At 41.0% G+C, this 25,255-nt stretch overlaps 1 protein-coding gene and 2 long non-coding RNA genes across 12 annotated transcripts in view; 2 read left to right on the top strand and 1 right to left on the bottom strand.

The window, feature by feature from the left end:
- Positions 1-25,255, top strand: part of dip2a (disco-interacting protein 2 homolog A) — an 89,604-nt gene that overhangs the window by 3,810 nt on the left and 60,539 nt on the right. The gene's annotated exons all lie outside the window — the stretch shown is intronic.
- LOC120731123 overlaps positions 1,741-25,255 on the bottom strand; it is a 25,783-nt gene continuing 2,268 nt past the window's right edge. Inside the window, exons 2-3 of the long non-coding RNA XR_005695294.1 lie at positions 13,293-13,300; positions 1,741-1,751 (exon numbers count right to left, since the gene is read on the bottom strand). This is a non-coding gene — a long non-coding RNA (uncharacterized LOC120731123). The remainder of the gene's footprint in view (positions 1,752-13,292; positions 13,301-25,255) is intronic.
- Positions 10,419-25,255, top strand: part of LOC120731122 — a 21,122-nt gene continuing 6,285 nt past the window's right edge. Inside the window, exon 1 of the long non-coding RNA XR_005695293.1 lies at positions 10,419-25,200. This is a non-coding gene — a long non-coding RNA (uncharacterized LOC120731122). The remainder of the gene's footprint in view (positions 25,201-25,255) is intronic.

The following is a 25,255-nucleotide window of genomic DNA, read 5'->3' as shown; positions in this document are numbered from 1 at the left end:
CGCTGACCTGGATGCAGATCAGTGGCCAAGAGATGGGGCTTAAAGGAGGGCAAGAAGACGAATGATCCCCATTATCTCCTGCAGGGAGGAAAGAGGGAGAAAGACGTGTCTGCTGAGTAATTCATAGCGTCACTCTATCATTCCCTGCTTTTCTGCCCTCCTCCTCTCTTTGCTCTCTAAACCCTCTGATTACGAAGTCTTTTTTAGTCCAGTGCTTGCTGGTGTTTGCTGGGAAACTGCCGGTCATTGTGCTTTCCTTGCCTGCTCCCTTTCAGTAAACATTTACAGACGTGCGTGGCAAGTTTTGCTGGTAGTTTAAATGTCGTCTTGCTTCTTTTATAAGTGTTTAGACTCATTGAAACCTTTGTAGAAGTTTTGAGGTGTTTGGAAGATCCAGCAGCACAAGTGTGGCTAATGCTTTCTGCAAACACAATTTTAATTTGTTCTACTTTTTTACCTATATTCTAGTTTCAGTCGCTGTCCTGACCCAATTACCCCTGAAGATCATTAAAGATTAACGATTTATCCAGTCATTTAGATAAGAGGAAACTTTAGTCTCGCAGGTAAAGAGGTGATCAGGCACTGTCCTGTCAAGTAGTAAAGAAGTAATGAGATGGTGACGATTAAGCTCACACTTGCCTGTCAACCAATGGCACAAGCAAAGGCTTGCTGGTGTAATGACGAGTTGTTTGCATCTAATCGCTGCTAATGGATAAAAACCTTTACTTTGTCACCATTCCCTCCCTCAAAATATGCCTTAATGAAAGGCTGCACAATTAATCAATTTCAATTTTGCATCTCTACAGTCTCATTTTTACCTGACAATTCTGCCACTTGTGCTGCAGAGCGGGGATGCACTGCGTCAAAACAAGCAGCAGTAAATTCTCCCTAAACAGTAATGGCAAGACCGCATTACAGCACTTGACAGAGTGGAAACGGCCAGAGAGGACAGAGACGAAACAAATGTGTCTGCGATGGAGAACAAAACGAGCCACAGAAAGTTGCTGTTGTGAGAGATTTTTCCAATTTCCCCGAGGATTGTAGCCGTCAAAAGCACACATTGTAACTACACTGAGATACATGTTAGAAGGAAACTAGCTGAGAGTTGGTCAGTTGGGACAGGCTCCAGCCTCCGTCTGCAACTCTCACTCGGATAAGTGGTTAAGGAAATGGATGGATGGATTACAGTTATGGCTTCCGGCATTTATGAAACGATAAAAATGAGATAAAACAATTATTTTCTGCACATTTTTTATTTTTTTTTATTTTTGCAGCGGTTTCATCTTTCTCTAAACACCCCCTCAAACTATCTCCCCTACTGGCTGTGGTAGGTTTAATTTAGCTTGAGACAACGAGACAGGACGAGAAGTCCAGTAAGGAGCAAAATCGCAGTAACCGTGATCCCAATATGGAGCAAAATAATTGCGACGAGCATTTTTAATTTTTAATTTTTTGCCATAATTGGGCAGCTCTACAGTAGCATACCATAAGGCGTCTGAATCGATCGTGGTCAAAAGCCTGGATACTTGGTGTGGAGAGTGAGTAGCTTTGATGGCCAGCGCTTTTGTAAAACAGAACCTCTTTGGAAAGTATGAGTGTACAGGAAACCCCTGTGAGCTGGCTCTGAGGTTTTGTTAACGAAAGACCACTCACTGAGGGGTGAGCCCACTTAATTCTCCTGAGTCACGGCTTACTGTGGTCACTTGTGGTCCCGCCGCCCGACTCATGAAGAAAGAAACATGGAGTTCAGCCTATTGTTGAGCAGAACCAAACATCAGATAAATATGGGATCACGCTGTATGCTAAGAGCTTCGAGAACATGTAGGATTTGGGGCGATTAGAGGGCTTTGTACACGGTTCCCAGTTTGCTCTGTAATAGGATCCAAAGGAGAAAAATGTTGAGCTTTGGAGTGATCTAGCAGGTTGCGGTAGCTGCTCCAAAGTCCAGCTCGCGGATGGAGAGGCAGCTTTGCTTTAGCTGTGCCCCTGCTGTGGTGGAGCGTGGAACGTGGTGGGTCATAAATATTTCACGGGTGTGCCTCAGAGCACAGCAGAGCTTCGGATTCTCCCGCTGCTCTTATGTACAGACCCCCCTGCTTATGCCAGTCTGTTTGCTCTCGGCTTGTGTCTCTGAATGCTTTGTCGAGGTGGTCCTTTCTATTTATGGGATGCAAAACCACATAGCTGTGTTTTTCATTTAAACCAGCAATGATCCGCAGAAGCAGCTATTGTCATACCAGTCTGCTTTGTTCCTCTCTACTGTAGGTCCTTTTTTTTTTTTTTTTTTTTTTTTTTTAAAATACGTCTCAACATCCTGACTCTTGTCTTTTATGGGAGTTCTGAATATTTAATAGATGTAGTGTGTGAATGTAATATCTAAAATATGACCTTTTCCTCCACTTGTTTTTTCAGCTGTGGATGAGTGTACATTGTTACATTTTCAACAGCTCTGTAATCTTGGTGTCACTCTGTGTTAGAGTTATAATGCTTTCAGTTTCTGTAAGTGCAACTGATGTTTATTAATAACAGTCAGTACAATTTTAATACATGTTAATATTGTGACGTTTTACCATTCTTTTAAATTCCCTGCTGTTTTGCATCTCCGTGGAAGGATTGTGACAGATTTTGTCTTAGATGGATTTTAAAGTTTGTTCTCAGATAACACACAAGTGCTTCTCGCTCTGTCTCTGAACACATTCAGCAAATATCTCAGTGAGACATTTGATTCTGGTAATGGATTTAACCATAAAATGACACACACTTACTGGTGCTGTCTCAACAGTGTTTTATTGCTTGTGGTTGAAACTCATAGCAGAAAGTGCTGATTTTGGTCACGCTGTGAAACCCATCTTCTGTATGGAGCTCTCAACATACAGCAGCGTCCAATGCATGTTGCGATTAAGATCAAATGACTGTAGACTTGTTTTAATTAACATAAAACTAAATTGATGAGTGTTTTTTTTTTTTTTGCAGTTTTATAGAAACGTTACGCTTAATCAGAGATTAAGTGCCAATCAGCAGCCGAAATGAGAAGCAAATGAGCCCATTTAGTTGTTGCATTGGCACATGGGCACAGTTAAGGCTCATGAAGGTTTAACTGTAGTGTGGCATGCATGTCTGCTTGCTATTGTTGCAACGAATTATGTAAGTGTACTTGTCGTATTCAGCACTCTGGTATGATGAAGCAGTGACCTTGATTATATCTGCAGTGCACTGTGGATTGTGGATTGTTTAACGTTTTGCATGCATAAGTTATGGGGTGGACTAACACCTATTTTAATCCAAAAATGCTATTTTAAGTGTATTTGTAATCATATTTAATTGTATAGGTTTTTCTTTCCCAGTGACAGTGGCAATGCAAAGAATAGTTCTTTCTCCATTCATCCATTCATTTAGAAAGCTCGGATAGCTGACTGGAGGCATTACTAAGATGACTGATGAGCCTTGGTTCCACAAGGACTTTCTAGCATTTCTTGTGGGTATATATCAGATTACGAAGCCAAAAAAAGTTAATTAAAGAGCCGAAATCATTGGACCTTTGCACTGGTCAGGGCTCATTAATTATTATAAAGTAGAGGCTGTGCTATACTTACTTTGGTAAATGCTGGCAGCTCACCTGGCTGCTACTGCATGTGCTGCATACAGTATAATGTATGTTTCCCTGTGTTTTATGTTAGCTTGAGTGTCCTGCTTTTGTGTTCTCTTGTATATCGCGTCTCTGTGCACTAAGATCATTAGGGGGTTTTGGGGTTTTTTTCTGTCTAATTCCACTACCTACATAGCTGTGTGCAATGGTGCCAGCTTCCAGCTATGACACCATCCTGCCTATAGCTTCCACTGAGCTCTGTAGTCGGCTAAGAAGCGCTGCTCACTGTTAAAATACGAATAGATATAAAGGTGTGTTCTTTTTTTGCACCTTAAGTTCAGAATGGCTTCCTTTGTTTAATGTGTGGCAGATATTGTGTCTTTGGTGCTATCGGTGACTCAGTGTATGTGTCCTTGCTGCTGAAGAAATGGCATGTGCAATAGAAAGCATGGCTGTGCGGCAGACACTGGTGCCAGGGAGATCTGCTGACCAAACAAGCCGCATGCCTTACTTCAAGGGCACGTTGCAATTTTCACGCTCTGTCCACTGGATTCTTCTGCCCCAAAAGGCTTTCGTTATGCCTCAATCAGCTTTCTGGTGTAAATTCTTTCCTGCCAGTTCACCTGTCTGTATGTGGGTGTGCTTGATTCCTGCCAAAGGCACGGGCTTCACATTAGGGGTAGAAACCAGCTCAGGACAGAAAGTGGGATAATTGCAGCGTGTTCTCATCGGGTGGCTTTTATCTCCCTAAATGCTGTAAATTAAACCTCCAAAAGATAATGAATTTTCCCTCCACAAGAACACAGTGTCCACAACACTTTTACTGCAGTGTTTTCAAAGTGCAAAGTGAATTGCTTGCAGAGTATTGAAGGGTGTGCAGGCGTGAGGTTAGTGAGCTGTGCCGAAAGCCTTCCCACTGTACAAAGTTATTCAGAGCCCAAGGTGAAATCATCAGTTCATCCACACAGCCTTTCATCACTCTTGCTGTTTTATTTGATCAGAATTCTTCGTGCTTAATATTTGACTTCTGCATTTGCAGCTGAATATATTCACAACACGTTTCCAGACATCAGAGCTGTACTTACCCGTGCACCCTTTCATGCATTGATTCATTGTGTAACATCGGCTGCTTCTGTTAAAATCTTCTGACACAGCGTCAACACCACTACATCTCATCCACTGCACTCATTAATGCCTTTATGAAGATGTAAGCTAATAAGTAGAGTATTTAAGGTGATATTTTATTCACAGGATAATAAGGAGTGGAACTGTCTTGTGTGGAAGCACCTTTTCTTTTGTGATTGTTTTAAGTCAGCCAGTGTTTAAAATTCCACGTTCAAGTAAAATGTGTGATGCTAATTCACTCCAGAGATGCGTCTGGTCAGCGCTGTCGGCACATACCAGCTTCTTTTGAGTCTTTCTGGTTGGGAGCCTGCAGAGCTCAACCTACATAGCATGACGGCACCATGTGGCGTCTGCTGAACCCGGCCAGACGGCGATCAGACGTCAGTAACAGTAAAGAGGAAGGATGATAAGGACCGCATGTGCTGTTGAGAAAAAGTCAAATTTTGATTCTGGGGCTGTTTGTTGCAGAGATTGATGCCCAATTAGATTGCGCTGATAATAGTTTGGGATGGATTCCAAAAAAACCCCTCAACTTTGATGTTGGAATAAAAGCTAATGAGAGCTGTCTGAAAAGTCAAAAAACAAACTCTGATTTTTTCTTTTCTCGCTGTTCATTCAATGTCTAGACCCACTCAGGTGTGATACGCTGATCAAAGACAAACACGGCCCTTTGTAGCTGCATTGTGAGCCTTCCTGGTGAAAAACAAACATACAGAAAATGCCAGGAATGTGCTGTGACCTATCAACTTAACCATGAGGAGAGGGCTTAACAAATCCCCCGACCACTGCTGGAGGGCACAGCTGCATACAGCAAAAGAGAAGGCTAGCATAGCAGGTTGTCCCAGCCTTTTACAAGAACAAGGCTGGTTACCCCCTCGTCTTTTCCTCATTCCCTTAGGTGTCCCTGTGGAATATAAGAGGGAAGTAACACACAAGAAACGAGCCAGCTTGTTTCATTTCTTTTTTTATTGTTGGGGCTAAAGGCAAGCTTTTTTTTTTTATATTTTTTTTTTTATTTTTATTTTTTTAGGTGTAAAACTTAACTTGGCAGACTCGACTCACATACCAGAAAATGTGTTTTCAGCCTGTTCGCTCCGAACAGGCAGACAGTTTTAGGTGAGCTGTGCTTCTGTTTCTCTCCAGAGACTTCTCAGCACGCAACTTTAGCCAGAAAGAAAGCAGAGATGCAAAGCGAAGGCAAGTCAGGACTACATTTAAAGCTCCTAAGGCATAACCGAGAAAATATGGGGACTCCTTCTGCATTTGATAATTACCGACTAGTGTCTAAAAGCAAAAGGCTGTAAATCATCTCAATAAAATCCAAGTTATTTATTTTTTTATGAGACTTTCTTTTTTTGGCTGAAAGTTGTAATTGCTGCATTTCATCACATGGTATGTAATATCTGCTGCACAGACTCTTAAAAATAAAAACAAACAATACAATTACACTACGGCTGCTGTGGGACATGTTGTTTGAACTTAGCAGCCTGGTGCCGTTATTGAAGGTTTTATCCAACCGTAGGATAAATAATTTAATGAGCACTTGTAGCGTTATGATGTCCACATTTTAATCTGTTGTTTACCATGTTTTCAAGTTGTAGCATGTAAACGGGGACGGGTCTGAAGTATATTCTTTTACGAGCTAGTGCATCTTTAGTTCACTTAAAGCACCTAAAGCAAATTTGGCATTGAAATAAAAGTTTCCCATCCAGTCAGACAGATTCTGTACTGTGACAGCGTGGGGGCACAGCTGAAGTGGCTGTCAAAACGTTAAAAATGTGAGGCAGATATTTGCCAAATGCTGATAACGCCTCTTCAGATAGGACAAGGAAAATCACGTGAGATTGTAATAAAAGCCCTGGGGCTACCCGACTCTTTTGTAAAGGAAAACAAAGGCAAACTCAAGGTTTTCACAGGGCTTAGGTGCTGTCAGGATCTTGGGGTTAAAATAATTGAAAATACTTGTCAGGTTTTTTTTCCTTTTTTTCACATTTTAATTATTTAAAAAACAATTTTAAAAAGCTCTGACACTTTTTGTGCTTGTGGATGAATTCTGTTAATCTCACAAAATAACATGTTTGAGATTTTCACAGTATTTTTTTGTCCTGTCTCCCTCCACTCACCCTGAACTGCAGGAGGTTTCTTCCTGTTAAAATGAGTTTTGGAGAACAAAGAGTTTTTCTTGTAATTTAAAGCTCATTGAGGTGGCCGTTGTTGTGATTTAGTAATATATGAATAAAACTGAACTGAAGATGTAAATATACATCAACGCAATATTTGAACCATCAACCTAAGAATTTGTTTTGAGACATGGACAGGTTTCTTCTGGGATTGCCTGATTGTATCTGACACCAGACAAGAACTTGCTTCTTCATGCTTTGGTGAATTGCCATATTCCTCTTTCCATATGAACTGGTGACAGACACGAGTCTGAACCAAAGGGAACATTTCTGGATTTATAAATCACAGACCACTAAATACTCCCATTCCCCACCCGCCCTTTTGCTTTTTCTATTTCCTTTTTTTTTAAAATAAACCTTATTTGCCTTTGCATTCCTGTTGTCTGTGGCTGCTGCTGCTGTGTGCATGATGAATGTTTTGGGCTTGGTATTGATATTTTTCTGGGCTCCTGCATGTGTCCAGGTTTTGAAGATTGGTGGAGCTTCACAGGTGGAATATTCCACTCTCACTCTTAAGTGGAAGCTTTCCACAAGGTCCTTGCTGGAACACCTTTATAAAAGATCCAGTGAACTCTAATAAACCCTATTTCACTGCCTGATAAAGGGTTGTGTGCCGAAACACTTTTTTTTTAAGGTTAAACTTGACCATGCTGTGAGAATAAACTTTATTTGAAAAGCAAGTGCCTTGGAGTTCTTTGATGATTTAAGCTTGAAATATCTGTAGTTGTGAAATAGGCTACATTATTTATATGCTGTCTCTGTCTGCTAACGTTGTTGTTTACAGGATTTACTCCCTGCCAGAAAAAAACTATGCATCATTTATCTCTTTTTGTTGTCGTTGACACTTACCTTATTGATGGTGTACAACTTGTTATACAAGTCGCCTACTGTATGAGTTAACTGCACAGAGATATGTTAGATAGTGTCTATCACATAGCAATCGCACATTCATTAAATCGCTGATTGACAGCTCATTAAAGCCACCTCTTTGTGTATCTATGTGTGTGTCTGTGTTTGTGCACACAAAACATTCGATCTGATATGTCGCTCAAATACCTTTTTACATTGATTCGGCTTATCGTGCTCCACAAAAGCACTAGAAGGTGTTTAAAAAGGTAAGATATTATCCAAGTTGTCTGACTGGTGCTGTAACGCTCTGCTCCCCACAAATAGAAACTTTTAAATCTGGCTTAACTTTCGGTTTTCAAACCTTATTGTCATCGCTTTGGTTATTTTGACCAGTAGAAATGAAAGCCGCAGCCACTAACATACAGCCTAAGTTATAAGAAGCTGAAAAGATAATGTTTAGGTAATGACATAATAATAATAATAGTAATAACACTAATTGTTGCGATGGGTTAAAAAGCAATAGGGACATCTTTCCTGCTGCTGAATTAACTGACACAACAATGTGCTGCAAGTCAAACACGTCTCAGAGAGAGTCCGAGACGATGAGAGTTTTAACTCCACGTTTAAACCTCTAAATATCAGCTTCCTGTGTTAAACACACCTCAGCTTTGAAATAACACAATAAAAGGTTGTGATAGTCAGGAACAAAACCTCTCTCCCGCCTCTTGAAAACTTCTAAAGATGAGCCAGCAAACGGTTTCTTGATCAAAGGGGAGGTGCAGCATCTTACTAAGTCCATGTTTGGCATTGTATCAACTGGGCTTATCTATGTAGTAACTGTATGTCTTTGTAACTAAACATAACAGTAGTTTTCCTGTAAATTTGCTGGGCTTTTACAGTTTAAAAAAAAAAAAAAAAAAAAAAAAGTCAGCTAGGACTTATTATCAAAGGAGGTCATGTGCAATCTCCATTCCTGAGTAATGATGTATGAATTTGGTCTCATTCTCTGCAAGTTCAAAGTCTAAACTAATCAGTGTGATACTTTCTCTGCCACTAACAGATGTTCTACTGATACTGCGCTCACAGTGGAGCGCGGGGTTGAGGTGTTTTACTCCGAAGAACCTTTCCAAGCTGATGAATACATTTAAATGAGCAGAACTCAGGAAACACTTTGTCCATACTGAGATCATATCAGTACAGGGAGTGCAGAATTATTAGGCAAGTTGTATTTTTGAGGAATAATTTTATTATTGAACAACAACCATGTTCTCAATGAACCCAAAAAACTCATTAATATCAAAGCTGAATGTTTTTGGAAGTAGTTTTTAGTTTGTTTTTAGTTTGTTTTTAGTTTTAGCTATTTTAGGGGGATATCTGTGTGTGCAGGTGACTATTACTGTGCTTAATTATTAGGCAACTTAACAAAAAACAAATATATACCCATTTCAATTATTTATTTTCACCAGTGAAACCAATATAACATCTCCACATTCACAAATATACATTTCTGACATTCAAAAACAAAACAAAAACAAATCAGCGACTAATATAGCCACCTTTCTTTGCAAGGACACTCAAAAGCCTGCCATCCATGGATTCTGTCAGTGTTTTGATCTGTTCACCATCAACATTGCGTGCAGCAGCAACCACAGCCTCCCAGACACTGTTCAGAGAGGTGTACTGTTTTCCCTCCTTGTAAATCTCACATTTGATGATGGACCACAGGTTCTCAATGGGGTTCAGATCAGGTGAACAAGGTGGCCATGTCATTAGTTTTTCTTCTTCTATACCCTTTCTTGCCAGCCACGCTGTGGAGTACTTGGACGCGTGTGATGGAGCATTGTCCTGCATGAAAATCATGTTTTTCTTGAAGGATGCAGACTTCTTCCTGTACCACTGCTTGAAGAAGGTGTCTTCCAGAAGCTGGCAGTAGGACTGGGAGTTGAGCTTGACTCCATCCTCAACCCGAAAAGGCCCCACAAGCTCATCTTTGATGATACCAGCCCAAACCAGTACTCCACCTCCACCTTGCTGGCGTCTGAGTCGGACTGGAGCTCTCTGCCCTTTACCAATCCAGCCACGGGCCCATCCATCTGGCCCATCAAGACTCACTCTCATTTCATCAGTCCATAAAACCTTAGAAAAACCAGTCTTGAGATATTTCTTGGCCCAGTCTTGACGTTTCAGCCTGTGTGTCTTGTTCAGTGGTGGTCGTCTTTCAGTCTTTCTTATCTTGGCCATGTCTCTGAGTATTGCACACCTTGTGCTTTTGTGCACTCCAGTGATGTTGCAGCTCTGAAATATGGCCAAACTGGTGGCAAGTGGCATCTTGGCAGCTGCACGCTTGACTTTTCTCAGTTCATGGGCAGTTATTTGGCGCCTTGGTTTTTCCACACGCTTCTTGCGACCCTGTTGACTATTTTAAATGAAACGCTTGATTGTTCGATGATCACGCTTCAGAAGCTTTGCAATTTTGAGACTGCTGCATCCCTCTGCAAGATATCTCACTATTTTTGACTTTTCTGAGCCTGTCAAGTCCTTCTTTTGACTCATTTTGCCAAAGGAAAGGAAGTTGCCTAATAATTATGCACATCTGATATACGGTGTTGATGTCATTAGACCACACCCCTTCTCATTACAGAGATGCACATCACCTAATATGCTTAATTGGTAGTAGGCTTTCGAGCCTATACAGCTTGGAGTAAGACAACATGCATGAAGAGGATGATGTGGACAAAATACTCATTTGCCTAATAATTATGCACTCCCTGTATAGGTGCCAATGTGCGGCGGTGTGGTGTCTGGCTGCTCTCATGAAATCAAACATTCGGTGTTTGGAGTTTTGGCGATTGCCGCCACGCCCTGGAAATATTGAATAACCTCTCCTCGGTGTTACGTGTGGAATCCCAGGCACTTTGGGGTGAACAATGGCACGGATACAACTTTAAGCTGACTCGTAATCTAATATAACACACACATATACACACACGTCATTACTCACAACATTCCTGACATAGAGGTCTCAGTCCTCAGCAGACTGTGGGTAATGCTCACGGCTGCCGTCCTATAACAAGTTTGTGCGACTCGCCCCGCGATGACAGGTGAAGCTCAGTTGTTACATTTTGATTCTCATATGTCTGGTCACCATTAACGGCGCTCCCTCTGCTTTGTCTGCTTTGACTGTTGGCCAAGAAACTAATTACACAACCCCATATAAGGCACCCCGATTCCCCTCTCTTTTACAGCTGCAGTTTACTTGTCTATTATTGAAATTTTTAGCTGTGTGCTCTCAGATGCTGCACAGATGTCGTGCTTGCTAGACATTACACGTACTTACATCAGTACCTTTTACCCAATCAAGCTTTGTAACGAACATGTTGCTGCATTGCACAGTTTTTTTTTCTGTAGTTTTTTTTGTGTGCTTTAAAGCTGCTTAAATCCTTGTCTTAACTTCTCTAAGTCATAAGAATCAAACAGGTGTTGGATTAGCTATTTCACATTGTTGGCTTTATTCTGTCTTCCATTAGCAAAGCGAATCTTAAGTCTCCGCTGCCAACAAGTGGCGGATATCTGCTGGCAGGCTCTGCTTGTATGTGAAGCCCCTGACGACACGCTTTGTCTGCAGCCTTCATTTGTGCGGTATGTGAGCGAGTAAGCCATATGACCTGAAAATCAGACAGCTAACCCATGACAGAATTGCTGCTGCTGCTGCTTCCTTGTCCCCTCCTTGTTATCTAATTTGATAAGTCAAACTAAATTTGATTTTACTGCTGTGAGGCTGGGTCTATATTTAGCCAGCGGGACATTAAATCACACTACTCTTGCAACCAGGTGATTTTACTTGATGCAGAAAGAGTATCTATAGTATTTATAGTCAATACGTGAACCTTTATTTAGTTTTCAGTATTTCTTTTAAAAAATGTGGTTTACTCTTACTTAGTTTCCAGAGTGGGTCTTCTGGTTTCAACGTTTTGTTTCGGAACAAAGGGGGAATTTCTGGTGGTTATCACAGGGAAATTTTAAGAAGTTCAGAATAGGTATTACATTACAAACCCAGCATTTTCTTTGAAGGCAGCTGACTCAGTCATGTAGGCATCACTGTCTCTATAGTTTTACTTACATTTCACCAGTCTAGTTTTTATTTTTATCCCAGACTGGAAAACAACAACTTCTTCCAAACCTAGTTTTAGTTAACTCGAGACACATTTCTGCACAGCTGCCATCCAAACGGGGGGAATTTACACCACAAAGGTCTGCTTCAGTGGGAAGATGCCAACTATATCGCTGATGAATTATGCAGTTCCTGCTGGTTCTCAACTTGTGCACCTCCTCAAGTTAACCCTTTAACAGTTCCGCTTTTTTATTGTAAATAAAAAAAAAAAAAAAAAAAAGTTTTGCCCCTTTCTGTGTTGTGTACTGTAAGCAGTTATAGAAATTCAGTAATCGTCATACTGACCAAGCTACTGAAAATGTCTGAAAATGTGGAAGAAGTCACTGAGGGAAGATGATTTCTATTTAAAGGTGACCTTTAATTCCAGACATGCAGTTTGTTCTGGTTTTCTGGCCTTAAATCCACTCCATTCAAGTTGAATCTATAAAGAGAGTTGTATTTTCATGTCTGCGTTCAAACAGTCAACTGGAAAAAAAGAGAAGCGAGGAAAATCACAAGACCTGCATTTACATTTTCCCTATACAGAAAGGACCCAGTGAAAAAGTGCATTTGGTAGAGTATTGCATCTGAACTGTAATATTAGTACTCTTAATAACAATGCATGCTCATACTAAACATGGCCAAAGTTTCGAATATTTAAGTCAGCATATATGAGGCACAAGTTCTAGCTTACAACTGCTCTAAGCACTTGGTTTCGGACTTTTTTTTTTTTTTTTTAACTTGTGGCTCTGTATGCTGTTAGTGAGGACGAACACCCTTTTAATATCTGTCTGAGGCATTCGACTCTGGCTGTGAGCACCGAAAATTCAGTTTACAATGGGCAGCCGATCAGAAGAAAGGAGAGAGTAAAGGGAGAGTAGCTGAAACTCCTTCTGTCAGGCTGTGGATGAACTGAGAGTCTGCACCAAGGCTCGTATAAGATAAATAAGCATTATTTTGAACTGTCAGTCATGCAAAGCTACTCTAATAGAGTCCAAGAATAAAAAATATACTTTTGGACATGAACATAATGTAGCCCCATTAATCACTGCATGTACTGGTGCATACAGAAGTAAAAACATCATCAGTATTGGCAAGGTCTTTTTTTTTTTTTCCTATTAAGCAAAGGATCTAAACTTTCAAAAAGATAACTGCAGCATCTAAATCTACTCCATGGATCATCTCTTTGATCCTCTGTAAAGTATTCTCTACAGGCCCCAGCAGGGTCCTCCTTAAGGCCTTGACCAACGACCCGCTGTCACTGATGCCGCATCAGGATGAGTGTTTTATCCCCTGCAGGTTACAGAAGATGAATGATAAAGGGTAACACAAAAATTCAGCTGAGCTACCATCAATCTGCAGTTTTCTGTGGGGTGAAAGGAACTGGCCGCAGGCTGGAGACCATGTGCTCTAGGATAGTCTGGCTTCACGGTCATACGGGACCCCTGCTCTGCTCTCCCCCCCTTATGTGTGTGTACAGATAAAAACACACACAGGCACTCTTTCTCTTGTGTCACACAGTCTGTTGGTTGATTTAGGCGTGAGTTTGGCCCCCAGCTCACATGTGTATAAGTGCAAAAGCAGACCCTGTACTGGACGTCTTGTCTGGGTCTCTGTGGAACTGACCATTTATTCTGGTTCTTTGCCTATTTTTTTCTCTCCTGTGAGGTCTGATGGAGAGCACTGGAGAGTGCTGTTCTCAGTGAAAAATGCTGTTACAAGACTTAGCCAGGAAAAGAGTTTGTTTTCGTCTTTGGAATTAGCTCCACTTGTTTTTGAAGTATCAACTCACAAGTTAAACCCCACCCATAGCAATCCAATACTGGTTCCACAAATAAGGAATATTTTGTCTGGTGCAACAGACTGGTATTTATTAATTGCATTTTTTTGGGGATGTTTATTTTGAAACAATATGTTACAGAAGTTCAGGCATTCCTGTGGTGAGTTTGTAAATCTTTTGGCTTGATCCTGAAGATTGGCCAGTAATTCCAGAGGTTTGAATTGAACCTATTTACACACAACAGTTGGCACATGCGTGATAATCGTAAACGGTCTCTTTCTAAGAAGTATACACAAATATTTGTCTGTGTTTCTGTATGAAACACCATGTAATGATTTTGGAGGGTCCCCAGTGAGGGAGAGGCTTCAGCATATTAGCAAATAGAGGCCGATTAACCTTCAGTGCTTTTAGTAGATGGTATCGGCTGGATAGTGTTACTGAGCAAAAGCCCCGTGAATGATATCACTCCAGCTGACTCTCTGCTGTGCCTTATCTTCTGCATGTCCTGGATGAACGGCGAGCAGCTCAGCCTGCGCCTTTGAATTGTGGGCGTGTGAGGAATGTGTGGTCGGACAAAAAGGCATTGGAGGGCTTTGAGGCATTTTAGAACAACCATATTATTCAGTTATTTTTTTATTTTTTTCATGCGGCCGTGAGAGGTTTAAGAGTAGCTCGAGCAACTGGTGAAATAGACTCCAAGAAGTAGTCTGTTTGACAGACATGAACAAACAAGCCTCTTTGGTCGCTGCTATTCTGTTTGTTTATGTGATTTAATGCACATTATCTATCATGAATCACCGGGATTGTTTTCCTGCAAGATGTAAATTCTCAGCCTCTGAAGCTACACTTCAAGGCTCTGAGGAAACATGTTTGTCAGAGTGATCGTTCACACATGCTTCAGGAGATGTTGGGTTTCTTTGGGGGATATTGTAAGTCTGCTGTCAGTCTTTCCCTTTCTTCTCTCCCTCATGCATGCTTTAAAGAGCGCGAGGCTAACCTCGGCTCACCTCAGGCTGGAATCTACCGTATTTTTCTTTTTTCCCTGGGTTTGTTTCCTTCTCTCTGCCTGTCAGATTCCTTGCTGAGAGGCTCACTGAAGGGTGTGACTGCTGAAAATAATGCTCAAAGTTTCAGAGGGGAAGATATTGATTGAGGAGCCAGAGGATGGAGAAGCAAAGCGAAAGTCGGGATGAGGGAGTGGCTGATGGTGAGAGGGGAGACTAAAGAACTGATAGGTGGAAATAATGACCAGAAGAAAGATGAGAGTGTGAAGGCTGGAATGATAACAAAAGATATCTCCTTGGTGTAGGGAACGGGATGAAACATGTAGAGAGATTTGTGATGTGTGTCCAGGAATAGATAAATTCAATTCGCCTGTCCTGGGATTTTTCATACTATTTATGACAAAGTAGCCCTTTTAGTGATTTATCGATTTACAGCAATTGATCGTGAAAGGTAAGACTGTGAACATGTCTGTAGATGTTCTTAAAATTTGTTAGGCCTTTTCCCAAATGATGCACACTGTTAAACACGGTCCATTTGGGTGCAGTTTACACTTTCGCCTTACGAGCAAAGGATCCCCGGTTCGATTCTGGGAGGAGACAATTACTACTCGGATCGTGTCGGGAAGGGTGTCCGGAATAAACAAACTGTCAAATCAAAAAATGTGGTGCTACCCACTATGGCGAAACCTTGTGAATAAGTGATGTTTACTCTGTGAAATCCAAAATCTGATCAGCTTTTAAAGGAGCTCAGGAATCATTTTTCAGGGGAGCCTCAGTCCGACATTTGTTCCTCTTCAGCAGTTCACTGAGATCACTGCTTATACCATGTAGAAGCATTTAAGTCAGGATTTTATGAAATCTGAGCATCATTCTGTAACCTGCAATGATCCTACAGTCGTCCTACATTCTGCTCGTCTGAACCACATATCAACAACCAGCTAAATTAGCAGATATATTAATGCTGTCAATGTCATACCAGGGCTATCTTTATATGCAACATTGCATTCGAGTTCATTGATTTTAGAGCAGTGATTCCCAAATCGAGGGCCATGAGACCCTGATGAGCTGTGAAGCTGCAAAAAATAATTCAAGATAAACTTTGATTTTAAATTTTGTAAATCCGCTTAAAATGAGCTTGATTGCATATCTAATTCAGGGCTGCGGCTGGGCTGTAGGCTGTCCCAGCTGTGTTAGGGTGAGAGGCAGGGTGGGCAGGTGGCAAGTCTCTCACAAAGCTAATACGGAGAGACAGACAATCATGCCTGCTAACATTTACATCTGTGGCCAATTTAGAATCACAGATGAATCTTTTGAGCATGCTTTTGGACCTCTGTGCCCTGAGAAAACCCACACATGCACACGGAGAACATGCAAACTGCACACAGAATAATAAAAGTTATAAACACATTGGATCTTTGAAAGTTGAAAATCTTGCTGATATACAGAATAAAATGATAAAATGGTTTGTGGAAATCAAAATCATCCACCCTTAGAGGGCTGGATTCTGAATCACACCAAAAATTAAAGTGTTCAAGAGATTAAAAATTCAAGCTTGTCCTGAGCATTTTCGATGTTTCATACTGAATTCGACTGCTAAAATCTCAGGAAAGAGGTGAGCCAAACAACCTAAATACAAAATCCTGAGAACATAAAACAATACAGTGAAAACACAACTTTGTAGTTGAGGATGTACCACAGTTTTTGTTGGACCACAGACGATTTTTAGATTTAAAAATGGGATGCAGTTACAAGTTGGCTGCTTTGCTGGATTAAAGTAGAGAGGATGGGAGGTGCTAAACTGGATGAATTATCCCAAAATAGATGCTCTTTTATCCGCACACAGTTTCCTATTTGTTCCCGGGAATTTGTATAAATCATGACATGCCAGTCTAAAATTATATGCCACTGTGTGACCAAACATTAAAGACAGAGGGTGTAGTGACTTTGGCTCCTAGCTTTCACGGTATCAATCATGTTTCTGGCCTCTGTTGAATTAAAAAAAAAATAAAAATAAACAACTGAACTTTAAACCAGTGCCGCTTCTTTTTTTCTAAAATAAGGAAGAAGTGAATTAAATGAAAGACAAAGTTTTCCACATGCAGCACTAAGTTCTCACTGGTTTCTCCTGTGAGAAAATAACCCTGAATCCACTGCTTGTTATCACGCATTGTGCATTATGTATGACAGATAGAGAAGTCTATGGGTTTCACCTGGCCTAGCCCTCAGGCTGAAGTATAGCAGCTGTGGGATAGTACTCTCCGTGGCTTGCTTTCAGTATTAGAGTGAGAAAGTAATGCTGAGAAGCTGGAATTCATCTAACTGTAAAATGATCAGACTGTAAAAAAACAAACTGCACAGCTGAATAGCTGGGTTACCTCAGCCAGCAGGTGTTTGTGAGAGTTTGTTTGCACCTGGTCATAGAGGAAAGGATCATTTGACGATGACATCATTAAAAGGCTGTGACATTAAACCTATTATCTGCCCTTTTTGAGTATTAGCTCTGTAAAAAAAAAAAAAAAAAACCAAAAGCATGTCTGCTTAGCTTGAATTCAGTCAGTGAGGAGACAGAGTGTACAGCGTATTATATTTGAGGTCAATCAATAACAGAGGGATTGAGCCCAGTGTGGTAATTATATTGTAGTAATTAATCAGAGTTACACAAAAGATAGAGAAGAATAAAGGCTTGTGAATTTTTTCATGACTAAGCAAAGGCATTAAAAAAAAATCCAGGTCAAGGCACTGAAGGTAGATTTGAACAAGTAATAAAAAGTCTTAATTTTAGTGGGCTAGCGCTATTAAAAGTAACAGGACTGTTTATTAGCTAGCTCTTTCTTCGGGATGTGATGGAAGGGTTAGTTTGACTGCTCAGTGTTTGACTGATTGTGTGTACAGTAGGGCGCTTGAGGGTGTGTTCTTTGAGATTTCTGCCTTTTAAATTTTTTGACATTTGCTCAATGCATCCGCGGAGACGCATCTGCCCCCGTGGTAGAAAATGGGGGTAAGAAATGTGCAGTTGCCACCAGATACACACTGTAAAGCCGCAATCCTGCTGTGTCTCATTACATTGCTCTTGTTGGCTACTGAATTTAATGAGCCACCAGGTCACAGGGGACTACTAAAGCTCTGCACTTTCACTCTTATTCTCTGACCATTGGAGCAATTTGTGTGCTTCCTGCCTTCAGATAAGGTCTTCAAAAGTGGCTTTAACTTAACGCTGGGATTTGTGACTCAACTACCAAGCATCCCTATTCTTTTCTATGAAAAAAAAGGCTGGTCTTCTTCCCCTGCTGACCTCAACCGTGTTGTGTGAGAGCTGCTTGCAGGTCATGCATGCGTGTACCAACATATATGGGTGCCTGCTCAGATGAATGTGAAAGTGGATGTGTCCTGCGGTTGCTGACTGGAATGTGTGATGCGTGTGCAAGCAGAGCACAGTCACGGGTCAGCTAGTGCCTTACTCGGTCACACATTTCCTCCTTTCTCCCTCCCTGCCACCCTGTTTCTCTCTACCTTTCGTGGAACTGGGCATCTCGCCTGGAGAGGGAGGTGGTGAGGTTAACAGCATCCTTCAAAGAATCACTGCGCTCCCGGCCACATTATCCTTCGATGTGTATCGAGGCCCGGTAATTAGCTGATGAGTCAGTGTATGGATATTGCTTTTATAGCAGTGTTGAAATTGACTAGCCAAATAAAGATTGAAGTGGACCTATTATCCTCGTTTCCACCTTCATACTTTTATTCTCAAAGTCTGCTAGTGTTGCTTTATAGTTTAGTGCTTTACAGATTCGCCTAACAAGCAAAAGATCCTCGGTTTGATCCCAGGGGGAGACTCTAATCCCTTTGGGGTTGCGTCAGGAAGGGCATCTGGCATAAAGATTTGACAAATCAATCATGCAGAGCTACCTGCTGTGGCAACCACTTGTGAATAAGGGAGCAGCTGCTTCTTTTTCTCCTCTGCTAGAATAACTTTAAGCCTGTAATGCCAAGTCTATCCTATTTGATGAGTTTTTCAGAGTTTTGAGGCGTCACCATCATCAGTGTGATTTTTGCTTCCCACCAAAAACCTATATGTAATATTATGATAGTTTTTTTTTAAGCAGTAAATTGCAAAAATAAATAAATAAAAGGATGCAGAAAATGTGGTGCAAATGGAAACTTAATATGCAAATTGATATTTATTTTATTTATTTTTTAAATTGTCAAAAGATTCAATAAATACACCAATCACCTCATGGCTTTGGCTTTACAGGGTTAAAATAATCCTGTTTTTTAAAATTATACACCAGCCTCAGTTCAGCCTCTGAAACAAAGTATTGTAGCTCCTTTTCCCATTAAGGCCAGCCTAACTTTTTTCTGATTGGCTGCCACTCACAAACAGGAGGTTCAAGTAGCAGATGGGTGGGGCCTCTATGCTCGCAGCTAGAAACCATTTGTCTTTGATATCATAAAATAAGTAGAAACAAATATCTGAAAGCAAGTATTTTGAGTCGTATAAAGCCGGAGCTGTTTTCTTAAAAGAATTACTCACACACACGAGGACTTCATTAATTGAAACCTTGGCTGGGTTTAATATGAGCATCCACTATTGTAGCAGCGTGCTTATATAAATATGACAGATCAAAATAAAAAAGCATAATGGTTCGTATTTGAGGATGTTTTCACGTGTTCACATGTGAAGGCTTGAATTTTGACACTAACCGATGGTAATAAACTCAAAAATAAAGTGGTTATATCACTTAAACTTAGTGTGCAAGGTTTGATAACTAGCCATTTGACCTTTGTCTCTTCTATGCGTGCTCTTGTTTCCTGCGTATCTGTGCACTGGCAGTGGCAAACACCAAAGAAAATGAGTTTAGGTGCATTTTTGTGTTTGCACAAAGATGTTTTTTGTGAATTTACTGCTATATTGCAAGCAACTCATCTTTTCAGCGGTAATCACTTGTAAGAGCACAGGACCGCAGTTGTCAAATAGTTTTCAGTCAGCCAAAGTAACAGCCTTGAGGCCCAAACAAAACCAAACAAGTTTGATTTGCTAATTAAATTTCACCTCTCTGAAATGTTGGCTGTCTGTCGATGTGTGAGTGAGATGCATTATTAAACCCGCCATGCTCTGAAATTCGGCGGCTGTTTCGCTGGTACTGAAGAAGCGTTTGCTGCTACTCCATTTTTTCTTCGGATGTATTGGGGTTTTATTTGGATGGTCGGTAGTGCGGTAAAGTACTAAATGTGGATGAGGGGTTTGCTGTGAGATGACCAGTGTAAACAGTGTTATCAGGAAGGCTGCAGGAGGAAGCGTCCATCAACAGCTGAGCGATCAAACCCCGCGCTTCGTCACGCTGGTATTTCCGAAGGCTAGATCCTGTTCCTCTTGTCGGATATTAAAAAGGGTCGTGCACTGATGAGCTTGTGTCTTTGTCCATGTGCACCTGTGTTTTTAATTACTTCTAAATCAATACTGAGAGCTAATTTCCGGTTACGGATTGCTTTTATTAAACGCAGCTCATCAAATCAAGCTCGACTTAATTTTCTGAATCAGTCTACCTCCAGACTTTACTGCACACTTGATGTTACCTTACTTTTGACCTCTTGAACCTGCCAGACAGTCTGAATTCAGATGTTCACTTTGTAGCCGGCTGTCTCTGTCCACATGCCGAGGTCATATGCGATGGTTTTTACCCTCAGTCAGGGGCCATAAGCTTCAAAAGAGCCTGTACCCTGTGGATGACCTTTAACACATTGGTGCAGCCAATTATACTTAGGGGCTGGAAGCTGCTCTGGTAAGCTAAAGGCCATCATGGCCACTGATGAGCAGCTTTACAATGCCAACAAATTAACCAAAGGTCTTTGAGGTCACGTCGGGCAGGCGGCCGGGCTTGATGACATCAGTTTGTGAAGCACATGGTGTGTCAGTGTGTGCATGAGGCTGAAACTGAGAGAGAGAGAAACTGCAGGATTAATGTTATTGAATCCTGGTGGGAGAGATTAATGGAACAGCGGTTTCATTAGGATCAAGAGCATAAAGCTGAGTTACTGTATCCTCCGCTCGAGTGAGCGACAGAGGAATACAGCGATTGTATTATATGTAGTCTACTCTTATATGCCTCCTACAGTTTTTTTTTTTTTTTTTTTTTTTTTTTACATGAATCATATATCCTCGCCTAAACAAAAGACAGTTTCCATTTTCTCACTTGTAGCTTGAGGAGGTTGAGAATTGGATGTTGGAAGATGAGACAAAACTACAAAATTCCCTTCAGGACACAACACAGAGCCTCATTCTTTGGTGCTCGTATGAGAAAGATGTATATAAAAAAAAAATAGAAATATGGAAGAATGAAAACACAAAAGAAGACGAGGAGAAAGAAAGGCAGGAGATGGAAATGAACAAAAGGAGAGAAACTGTCTTTTGTGCAAAGTTGTACATGGCAGATCTCCAGGCTGCTTTTACCCCGATGTCATGCAACACATCTCTGACCTCAGCTAGCATCTCTCCTAGCAGCGTAGCGCCGAATGGTATGGCAACCAGATGACTGATCTGCAAAACTATCCAGTGATGTAGTGCTTTTTTTGTGTGTGTGTGTGGAAACTTTCTCACCATACATGGTCACAGTGAATTATGTGTAGCCTGCAGATAATAAATTAAGGAGGAACAAAAACCTTTGAGTGCGTGTGTTTGTGTGTGTGTTTTATATCAGACACTTCCCTCCCCCAAAAGGAGGGGAAAAAAAGATTTCATTTGTCATCCTGAGGGAAGTCCAATGCACGGGGCCAGCTAAAACAGCACAGAGGCTCATGTGGAAATGTGGAGCTGCCGCCTTAAACTCTCCCCCCCAAAAGTACTTTTAGTGATGCTAAGTTGAAGACCAAACGGGCCGACAGCATAACCCCAAATAAAACAAAGTCTTTACTGCTTACTTGAGTCCATTTAGCAGCTCTAAAGTTCCCCACTCTCTCACCTTTACTTGGTCTCATTTAAACCACACACTAGAAAAAGATTTGAAATAATTAAAAGCACCAGATCTGTGGCAAAAATCGACATTACGTGGATTGTGTCCGAGGTCTAAAATAAACGTTGCACGTGCGTTTTTTCCTGCACAGGTGTCTGATCAGATGTGTTTATTCTGAAAGCCGAATGTCCGTTGGTGAACGCGTTGAAGCACCGTCTGTGTTTTGTGGTGTAAACAGGAGCATCGTCAGTGGCTGTTTCTTTGTTTGTGTGCGTCTTGTTGGCTCTTGTAGTCAGCCGTGTCTTTCTTTTGGCTGTGTTTGTAACAGAAGGAGTGTGTGTGTTGAGCTCATAGAGGTAGACTGGCCGTGACTTATGTCCCTGGTTTCCTTTTGGAAGTCTACGTAATGCTTACCTCAGTCTCTCTTGCTGTGTCTCCTGATAATGTGTTTTATCAAGTGCAGTGATGTTTTCATTTCCCATTTTTTTCTCTCATCATTTTATTTTCTTTACGTCTTTTTGCAGTTTTTTTTGGTTTCCATACTAAAATCTCCTGTTTCTCGTCCTTGTGCTGCATTACACCCCACAGTAATTATTCCTGTCTTTGTCCACTCTTATTGAGTAAGATTTTCCAAAAGCAAGTCCCTTTTTAAACCTACAGCAGACAACCTGCCGATTTGTCCTTATAAGGAGATGATCCAATTAGCTTAGGCCACCTGAGAGAGATGTGTAGTTAATGTTTTATTGGAAAGGTCTTTCTCCTGACTCATCTCTGGAGTTTCATTTTTAGAGCCCATAGCAAATCTTCTTTACCCAAGTCGCCATTTGTATGGATCTCTGGAAAAATGTAGATTTTTTTTTTTTTTATAGCGTTCAGTTACGCTGTACAAATTTCTCTATATGAAATGTTGCTCATATAAAATATTTAGTTCAACACATTAAATGGACTATTAAATGCAATCTACACGTGGTAGACCAAACACGGCACTAGTGCTAGTGCACACTTGATATACTGGTTTTATTATTGGCCGATAAGTGCGTTTGCTTTTTACTGAACATTATGCAGAAAAGGTTCATGGCATAATTTTCAAATGATATCAACGATGTTGTCCACCTGCTATAGCATTAGCTGTGTGGGATGAATCGAAGATCCCTGAATGGAGAGATGGAGACAGCAGGTTATAACCACATGAGGGCACGTAATAATAGTTAACCTTATTCATATACAGTTATGGATGATTTAGCCTAACAGTCACATCATTTCCCTGATCATTTATGTCTTTTTAAAGCGCCTTTGGGAGGGTGGGGGTGGGGTGGGGATGTTAGAGATGTAGAGGTGTGACTTACAACTTTTTGATTTTAGAGGTTTTGGATTCACGTGATTTGGGAGATGTTGGTTTTATTTATTTCCTTTTTTTAGTGCACTGCCTTTAGTTTTAGGGTTTTTGGATCTTTATGATTGTACGTCATTTATAGTTGATTGTGAGATAAAGACACAAAAGTTCTGTACTGTGCAAAAGTCTTGAGTCACTCCTCGTGTTTTAATATTTGATGTTTATGACCACCTTTATTCTTCAACTCAGCCTGAACTCTCTTAGGTATGCTTTGCTTTTATTTCTTTAAGTAGTCTTAAGAATAGTTCCACAGGCTTCCTGAAGGGCATTCAATGCTTTTCTCCGGATGTTTTCTTTGCTCTGTTTGATCTGATCTGCACGCCATGCTGACATATACTGAGTTTTCAGCTAATAGCTCTTTGGTAATCACCTTATTGGTGCAAAAATACAGTTTTATGCCTCTGAAACTGTTATCTTTGGCATATTTTGCAGATTTAACTAAAGAAATTGGGGGAAAAATTAACAGGCTGCTAGTAAACAGACTAGTAACTTGTTGTCATGAGAAACACTGGTTCATCCCTTGATTTAGGTAACTACTTTACACTTGAATGATTCATGGGTCAGTGTTAAGCAACTTAACACACAAAGAAAACATTCCTGTGAAAAGGGGCAAGTACAAGGACTGGACTAAAAATGAGTGGAAAAAGCAGCAAAAGTCCAAAACAAACCCAAACTTTAAAAGACCTCTGCAAAAAAGTACAAGAAAGTCAGGCTACTTGGAACCAAAATATAAAGAAATGAGTTTTTCACAGTGTTTGGGGTATCCAACTACTCTTTTGCTGTTTTTATCCTTATTAACCAGCCTGCACAGCTGGAGTTTCAGATTGACAGATGAAATACTCAAACCTGTCAGCGAGGCTGTTAGACCGTGTCTTTAGTCAGAGAGCCCATGTTTACATAAGTAATCCTTTCAGCACAATGGATCTGTGTTATCCATATCACTCATTAGACCTGGTCAGTGTGCTGGAAAAGAGATAATACCAGCTGAGTGCCAACAGTTCAGGTTTAATGGAGATCTGTGCGAGGTAAGCTGCAAGATATTTAGGTTAGGTCTGCATATCTCGAGAATCTGTAAGGATTAGGAATTAGGATTATCTATAGATATGTCTGTGTTGAGGTATTTATTGAGGACGTGGCGTCGGTGCACAAGACTATATGTCTGCACAAATGCATACGTGTATTTGCATGAGCCTGCATGCATCTGTTTAAACAAATCCGTATAAAAATAAAGTGATCTTTGTAGAGGGGCTTGTAAAGGAGCAAGCGTTCAGCAGCAGATGGCTCTAAACTAACTCAGCTGGTCTCACTCTCAGTGCGGAGCTGTGAAGACTCCTAGACAAACAGAGCTTTTGCAGGTTCACAAAAACAAACACAACCCACTGATATCCCGAGTCAATGGATGGATGTTAGGTGAGGGGGTGGGGGTTGTAAAAATGGCTCACAGCACTCAAGTACTGTATAAAAAAAGGGAAGTGGTTTGTGAGTCACACGTCTACATTAGGATCAGTGCAGGATGTGTTTTGGAAGAGAATCCGAGCTTGAAACAAAGGATTAAAACCTTGTGTGTGTGTGTGTGTGTGTGTGTATATATGTGTGTGTGTGTTGTAGACATGGAGAAAGAATGGACCTGTGTGTTTTAACACAGCCTCTCATTAGTGTGGAGGTCTGCGCAGATGTGACCAGTGGGGATGAACTGGGAGGATTACCCTCTTGCCTTAAAAAGCTCGGGTGACCTGTACGTCATTGTGTTCACACAAATCTCAGACTTAAATATTTATGTTTTCTTTTAAAATTAAACTAAATTGGCTATATTTTGCACTTTCTCCCACTCATCTTTCATCTCATCCTCTTTAAGTGTTGCACACGGGATGCGCACATGAGTCTGTATAATTACCACTGCCTGTGTGTCTTTGCACTGCGTGTGTGGTCTTGCTGTCTCTGAGCCCCGAGTGTCACTGCTCCTCTGTATTGTTAATTTCATATGCTGGCTCTTTATTTCCCTGTTTTATTGAACTGCAGCCTGGTAAATAATGTGCAAACAGGCATGTCGGTTTAACCACTGTGTACATGTGCTTTAACACATTTGCTTACTTTTCCCACTGCGTGCAAGCGTGGCGTCATATGGAAAGACCTTTGTGAAGGCATTCATACTGTATTGTGTGTGTGTGTGTGTGTGTGTGTGTGTGTGTGTGTGTGTGTGTGTGTGTGTGTGTGTGTGTGTGTGTGTGTGTGTGTGTGTGTGTG

The sequence above is a fragment of the Simochromis diagramma genome, unplaced genomic scaffold (assembly GCF_900408965.1).
Source record: "Simochromis diagramma unplaced genomic scaffold, fSimDia1.1 OVJJ01000343.1, whole genome shotgun sequence".
NCBI lineage: Eukaryota > Metazoa > Chordata > Actinopteri > Cichliformes > Cichlidae > Simochromis > Simochromis diagramma.
This window is presented reverse-complemented; position numbering and strand designations above follow the sequence as displayed.